Consider the following 8193-nt stretch of genomic DNA (forward strand, 5'->3'; position numbering starts at 1 on the left):
GATTCTGTGCTCTCGACGGCCAGGGGCATGAGGAAACCACACCCTTAATGGCATCAGGCTGCTCTGGGCTCACTGGATCCAAGGCGCTGTGGGCCTGGGGAGCCAATGGCAGAGCAAAGCCCAAAGTGAGCCGCACTCTGGGATTGGCCTGAAGCTGGGGCCACCTCCCTTTGGGCACTGAGTGGCATTAGGGCCTGCCGGGGCCACCTCAAGGGCTGGGCTCCCAATGGAGGGTGGGGAGCAGCGCCTCCTCGCTTGGGACACAAAAGCCTGATGCTGGCCCAGCAGCTATGATACGGAGAACCCATCCCATTCAGCCCTCCTCGGATCCGCCCCCCCGGGGCTGGGAGCCTGGCAACAACGGCCTCAAATCTATACTTGGTTTTTCTCCCAGGGGCAGGACCGCTGCCGATAGACTGTGTTGGATTTCTCCCCTGCCCTCTCACTGGCTCTCACAAGGTACTTTGTTGTATGAGGTATTTGCCTACCACGCATATTTATAATTCTTTCCCTGCCACCAAACCAACAAAATGTCCACATCAATGTCCACATCTCAGTTTCTCCCAAGCACATTCTCATCACATTCCCATGGCTTGCCCTTCTCCTAGTTCCCTCTTAAAAAAAAAAAAAAAAAAGAAAAGAAAAGAAAAAAGAAAAGAAAAGAAAAGAAAACACCAACCAAGCAACCTGCTCATCCTTCTGGTCCTACTGATTGCTCTTCATGTTGGCCGAGTGGGCGTTTCCACTCTCCCAAGAGCTTCTTTGGGGTCCTTCCCAACTCTCCTTTTGATGTGCAGACACAGGTTCTTCCCAGCCCATATTTCCCCGGCATTTTTGACCAATTGCTTTTGGCCTTTGTGACGACAGCCTAGATGTTTGTTGAATGAATGAGAAGAAGCGAATGAATGGAGAGGTTCCCCCTTGAGTGGGTTTGTTGTCCTACTAACCCCGGAGAGCGTAATTATTGATTGTGACTACTCTTTTTTTCCTTCTGGGAGGAAAAGCAAGGCCAGAATCAAAGTTCATTAGGGCCTGGAACCAAAAGCAACCTGACCTTGATCTTTCTGTCATTTGGCCGCCACCAGTGGGGACAACCCAGCTTGCCAGTCATCTCCAGCCACTCCCATCCCCCTTCCCATCTATTCATCTTCTCAGAACTACTCAGTGGTGCCTGATACAAATGAAATTTCAGAGTTCAGTGACTTTGTCTGCACTGTTCCCTCCCCCTAAAATGTGCTTCCCCCGCGCTCTTATCTGTGGATCTTCTACTTTTATCTCCTACCCAGACCGAATAATTGTGTGAAGAAGCTCCCCATACTGCTATCTCCTCCCCTCTCTGTATTTCTAGGCCTGTGCACCTTTATCACACCCCCCATGCCGATGTCCCCAGCCATATGCCAGCTCCTGAGAGCAGGGACTGTGGGATTCATTGTTGCACTCCCTGCTCTTACACGTCCCACCAAGGGGTGGGGAACCGTTGGAAGCATACAAGTAATAACCATGGCAAACGTTTATACAGCCCTGACACTAGTCTCAGCCCTTTACTTGTGCCGCCTCACTTAATCCTCAACCCAGCCCTGCGAGGTGAATCCTGCGATCATGTCCATTTTGCCGATGAGGACACCGAGACACGACCTGGTGAAGGTATGTGACCAAGGGCACGCAGCTAATGAATGGTGGAGCCGGGACTGGAACTCAGGAAGTTTGGCTGCACTACTGCCCAGCGGTTGAAAACTCACATTTTTGCACATGCTTTTCCTCACCTGCGGGCTGTGATTCCCAGCCTGTTCAGGTCTCACTTGTTTATTGGGAAGAGGAACGGGACCCAGGGGGTGGATCCCATGAGCTAACGGCCCTGCTGCCAGGCCCTGCCTCTCCCCTCCGCCCCTCCCCAGGGTCCATTGCTCGTGAAGCTGCTCAAGACTGCCTTCGCACCGCATGGCTGCCACCGTGGGGGCCAGTGTCGGGCCACGGGGACCGCCTCGGGACGCTCTGCTCCTACAGCCGCCCACGCTGACAGCAGCTCCCGAACATTCCCATGCACCGGAACCACTTTGGGCCAAGCTGAGAGTCTCTTCTCTACCTGTGTTGTGCTTGGCCTCAAGGTCACCAAAGGTGGTCCCATAAAGACCCTGGACAAAGGGGCTCTTTGGATTTCTGGCTGAAGCTTCATTCTCTTTGGGGCCCAGAAAAAAATCCCAGGGCTCTGCCCAGGGACCGATAGACCCGTGCTGATCCGCCCAAATCCCCCTTTCTCCTACACAGGCTCCCTCTGCCCCCTCCCCAGGAAATTTAAACCTCTGTGGAGAGCCCCTGCAAGTCCACTAATGTATCAGCTGCACTCAGGGGTACAGCCAACCCCCTTGTTTGAATCCCCCAGGCAGAAAAAAAAAAAAAAAACTAAACTAAATGTCCCTCTGTATTGGGACAGACAGGGTCCACTCTCAGAGGGCAGTGGCAACTGACAGCCAGCTAGAGTCAGGTACATGCCTGCTCAATGCACAGAACATACTCCAGAGCCCTAGCATGGGGTGTGGGCAAGCTTTTTCTGCAAAGAGCCACAGAGCTACTCATCTCTGTCATTGCAGTGCAAAAAAGCAGGTGTAGATCATGTGTAAACAAATGGTGGGGCTGTGTTCCAATAAAACTTTATGAGCACTGAAACTTGCATTTCATGTCATCTTCACGTGTCACAAAACATTATTATTATTTTTTAAGTAGGCTCCACACCCAGCGTGGAGCCCAACATGGGGCTTGAACTCATGACCCTGAGAAGGAGACCGGAGCAGAGATCAAGGGTCAGATGCTTAACTCACTGAGCCACCTAGTTGCCCCAACAAAACAGTATTCTTACTTTGATTCTTTCAACCATTTAAAAATGCAAAGATCATTCCTAGCTTGTGGGCCATAGAAAAAAGGCAGCTGGTAGGATTTGGTGGGCAGCCTATAGTTTGCCTACCCCTGCCCTTGGAGATGAACTACTTGGTTTATGCCTGGTGTACCAGTGAGGTGGGACGGGATGGCGGGGGGGGGGTACACAGCAGCAACTTGAGTCCCCAGGTCCTTGGTGCACCACATCCAGGCATCCTGGGGATTTGCCCAGCTCTGGTTGGAAGCAAAACAATCAACTCTAAAGTCCCTCAAAGAAACCTTTAAAGCATTTGGAAGATTCCTCTAACCTGGTTGCACACTGAGTCAGAAGGAGTGCTTTGTACCCCGCCCCCCAGATGAGGGAGTGGCAGACTTGTCATTTTCTAATCAAGACTCTAAAAAGTCACATAAATCAAGATTTTGATCTGTTCTTCCTCTGCTGCTTGAAAAGGTATTCATCCGAACTTTCTTCCACACCTCAGCCTTCGTCTCTACTTTGGGAGGCAGATTTTGTTTCCAGTCTAGACTAGACCAAACAAGGGCGCAAGAGGGTTGCCGGAGGCCAAGGAAAGCCTTAGCGTCTTGCGGGGCAGAAGCCGCCTCTAGGGCAAGAATGACCTTCTGACAGACAGAGGCCCTCTGACACATTGGTTTCAGGAGTTGACTTTTCAGATTCTTTAATGTGACATTATTCTTCTGGAAACAATCCAAGTGACCTGGTTAACATTTTTAAAAGTGTTTTCGTAAGGAAAAGGGGGGAGGTAGGCAGGAGAAGAGGGGGTAAAGAATTACACACAGATTTAGTCTAACGGCTTAAAAATCAAAAGGATCATTGAACAGATAGATATCAAGTGTAATAGGAAACACACTGATCCTGGGGAGATGACTTAATATGGGCCCTTCAGTCTCTTTGGAGCTTAAACAATTACCTATGACTTGGAATTATACTTTAAATTCCCACATTGGTGTGTGTTCTGGATCCATTTTTCGGGACGCAGCCAGCAATCTCGAGTTATCTAAACTAGGCTGAAAATTAGAAGCCATTAATAGCCTCTCATAAAATTGCTTCTCAGATTTTCATAAGCGGAATCTGCTGAGGGCCACAGGGATTCAGTGATAGGAAGGAGCAAAATGCTGCTAGTTATTTTTCTGAAGCTTAATCTAGGGATCTTTTTGAAGAGCTCCTTGCGCAGCAAGAAGATGAATGCCAAGACCAATACAGACCATGTTTTTCCCACTTAGAAGTGGTGACCAGATACATCACTCATGTGGAGAAGCTTCCTGAGGTTCCCAGAGGTGAGCCTCTCAGCCACTTTTCATAGCCACTCAGCCCACCAGCTAGCTATACCCTTGTCCCCAAACTTCCCAGGCATCCTAGAATGAAAACAGTGCATCCCAGGCAATCTAGCCCGCAAAACTCCAAGTTAACACACCTTATTTTTCTTGTATTCCCTTATGAACTGTTAAGGTTATATGACTGAGGACTCTCTCTTTTTGTTTTGTACAAATGACCCAAAACAACAAAACCCTGAAAAATCTCTTTGGAGTGCTTCTCTGTTCTTCCAGGGTCCCAGAGCCTCTGCTTGGGGGCAAGTGTTTCACATTGAGCAGCACTCAGCCAGGGGCCCGACTCTTGGCCCCAGCTGGCGGGGGTCAATTCATCATGGACTTGCCGGAGGAGAGACACAAGAGACTGAATAGAGAAGCCTCCTCTCTCAGTTCAACAGGGAAGGATAAACCAACAAGCTGGCACTAATTAAGAGCTAATGGCCTTACAATGGAGCATTGCCAAAGGATAACGACCCTCGGGCTACAGCATAAATATCAAGACATTTGGGGCAGAGCCAAGACATATATTTTCCGAGTACATTAGACACTGCTGCAGCCTTCCTCACTCTGGCTCTGCAAGGAAAAAGAGGATTTAAGGTAGATGGGGAAGGAGCAGGGTTGCGCTAGGGCTGCCTTCCGGTCAGTTGGTCAGAAAGCCTCAGGGTGACTTTGGGGAAAGAAACTGCTTTTCAGATCTGTAACTTTTGCGTGTACCAGAATTACCTGAGGAGCTCATTAAAATGCATATCCTCCCCCCCCTTCCCCCTCTAGAGGGTTTGATTTCAGTAGCTCTGGGGCAAAGCCCAGGAGTCTGCATTTGTAATCAGTTTCCCCACGTGGTTCTGATGCTGGTGGTCTTCAGATCACACTTTGAAAAATACTACTGAGGAAGCTGCTGTTACTTGCCCATTAGATCCCAAAGAAAACGTTTTTGCAGAACGAAGAACATGAGGTCAAGCAAGATTCTCCGCTTCCTGTGAAAAGGGCAGCCCCATCTTTCCTATCAGAACTTGGCACGAGGCTGTCTGAGGCTGTCTCAGAAAGGTGGCATCTCCAGCCAGTTCCTGTTGCGGTCTTCTCATTCCGACCAACCTGTGGTTACTGGGAGCAAGATTCTAGGAAAGGAGGATCTAACCATAGGTCTGGAGGAAAGGAGCAAACAGCCCATCTGCATGGTGTGTAGCATGTCTGCGATGCTTTCATATACCGTAATTCATATGACCATACTGTAACCTTTCGGGGTAGTTAACTAAATACATCTGTTTAAAAGCGGAGGAATCACAGGCCTGGAGGTGTGTCTTGCCTCCTCTGGTCACCATGACATGAGGAAGGAGGGTGAAAAATAGTCAATGTATTACAATTGCAGTGAGCAGGGCAGGCAAACCAAACCAGTAACTTTGGCCTGACCTTCATAGATCAAACGTATTATTGGCTGGTTGAACTGAGGTTGGTTGTTGGGATCGGCAGATACTTGTAAAAGGATTGATGGATCAGATTATAAAAATAGATGGAAAGTTCGTACGATAAACGCAGCTGAGGATGAGAACAGGAGAGAAACACCCCACCATATCATCTGGGAAAATGAAACTCCTTGGCAAGACTTCACAACAGCCTGATTCAAAATTTCATAATGAAATTATGTCTCTGATCAAAGCCTGAATGAGCTCATGGGCTGATTTTTGCCATTCGTGTTTATTCTGGTTCGAACCAAACTGAGGCATCAGAAACACATTATCCTAGGCTTTTCTCCAGGAGTGGGCTATTGCAGCCCCTTTGGGGGGCTGAAGGGACAGTATGAGGAAGAGGGTGACATCTCTGGGTCCTCACTGGGCGTGAAGTTGTTTCTGACTGGCTCTCAGAGGCTCCCTTGGGACACCACGTCTGGGTCAGGGGCTCTGTAGCAAAGTTGTTTTTAATCTCAGGACGCTTGTCCTTGGGGCAATAAAAGGGAATCTCAAGGAAGAGAAGGTCTTTCCCGCTGTTGTCCAGGATGTGACCTGCTTTTGCTCTTGAAAGAATGTTTTTTGGTTGGTTTGTTTCAGACTCAGAAGATAAAGACTCAATCATCCTCCCCTCCCCGGCAGCCCACAGAGTATTCACTTTACACCAAGTTGTTTGTTTTGAGGGACTGAGCTACACCACAGGTGGGAATCCACCTCCCTCCTGCCTAACCACCTCTTCTCTGGCCTGTCCTCAAGGCACAGTAACGGGCACTTCCTGGTAACTTGAAGTGAGAAAAACAGAGGGAGGCCTTCTTGGTTGAAGCGCAGGCATCTAGAGATTTTCCGTATTTTGGCTGTAGAAATAGCAATGGCTGGGTTTTTACCTTCTTCACCCTCAGGGCAAGAAGCATTCCCATCTGCTATTGACTGAATGTTTGTGTTCCCCTAAAATTCACCCAGTGAAGCTCTAATTTTCAATGTGATGCTGTGTGGCCTGTGGGAGGTAATTAGATTTAGATGAGGTCGTGAGGGTGGAGCCCCTGTGATGGGATTAGTGCCCTTATAAGAAGAGGAAGAGACCAGAGTCCTCCTTCTCTTTCCACCCTGTAAGGGAGGACATAGTGAGAAGACAGCTGTCTGCAAGCTGGGGAGAGAGTTCTAGGAATGCAACTATGCGGGGGGGCGCCTGGGTGGCTCAGTTGGTTAAGCGGCTGACTTCAGCTCAGGTCATGATTCCAGAGTCCTGGGATCAAGCCCCGCATCAGGCTCCTTCCTCTGCGGGGAGCCTGCTTCTCCCTCTCCCTCTGCCTGCTGCTCCCCCTGCTTGTGATCGCTCTCTCTTTCACTCTCTCCCTGTGTCAAATAAATAAATAAAATCTTAAAAAAAAAAAAAAGGGAATGCAACTATGCAGGCACTCTGACTTTGGACTTCCCAACCTCCAGAACTGTGACAAACAAATGTTTGTTGTTTAAGGCACTCAGTCCATGGTATTTTGTTACAACAGGCTGAGCTAAAAACACCATGTATTCATTCTTTCATTCTGTGAATATTTATTGAGTCCCTACTGTGTGTCAAGTGCTATTCTAAGTCTTGGAGTTATAGCAGTGAGCAAACTTACAAGGTCCCTGTTCTCAAAAAACTTACATTCTGGTTTTGGGGAAGCTCAGATAAACCTGTAAATAACATAATTTCAGCTGGTGATAAATGTCATGAAATAAATAAAACAGAATAAATGCAGAAGGGCAGGAGATGGCTGATTTGGAAAGATCAGCCAGGAAAGTCTTCTCCCAGTAGAAGGGATTGCCAGATAAAATCCCGGATGCCCAGTTAAATTTGAATTTCAGATAAACTATTACCTTTTTTTTTAGTAAAGTTATGTCCCAAATATTGCATGGGACATACTTACACTAAAAATTATTGTTTATCTGAAATTCAAATTTAACTGGGTATCCTGTATTTTTATTTGGGAAATCTTGCAACCCTACCAGTAGGTGACATCCCAGCCAAGAACAGAATGACCAGAGGGAACTAGCTATGCAAAGGTTCAAGGAAGAATGACTCAGGCGGACGGATCCAGTGTAAATGTCAGAATAATCAGAGGGAGGGAGGTACAGGTGAGGTCAGATAAATAGGCAGGGGCCAAATCCTGCAGAATTCTGTAGGGATGGCTAGGAGTTTTGAGTTTCTTTTTCTCTCTCTCTTTAAGTGTAATGATGCGCGACCGGAGTTTTAAGAAGCGTGGCAAGGTCTGACTGATATTTGGTCAGGCACCTTTGGAAGGGTTAGAGGACAACCTCAGGAGATAATTGAGCTTAAGCTTGTGCCATTGACCTGGGACGTGCGGGTGGACCCACTAGGGGCTCCGGGCCGTGCGTGCCGAGCACCTAGGCAGCCGCTGGGGCGGGGCAGCTTGGCGGTTGCTAGGCAACGAAAGGGGCGGGGGCTCCAACGCCGCGCGACGGCTAAGCGGCCGGGACGGGGGCGGAGTTAGGAGAGCGGCGGCGCGCGCCGCGCGTTCGCAGGAAGTCGCCCAGGGGAAGCAAGGGGCGC

The sequence above is a fragment of the Callorhinus ursinus genome, unplaced genomic scaffold (assembly GCF_003265705.2).
Source record: "Callorhinus ursinus isolate GAN/ISIS: 27379988/994484 unplaced genomic scaffold, GSC_fseal_2.0 scaffold18, whole genome shotgun sequence".
NCBI lineage: Eukaryota > Metazoa > Chordata > Mammalia > Carnivora > Otariidae > Callorhinus > Callorhinus ursinus.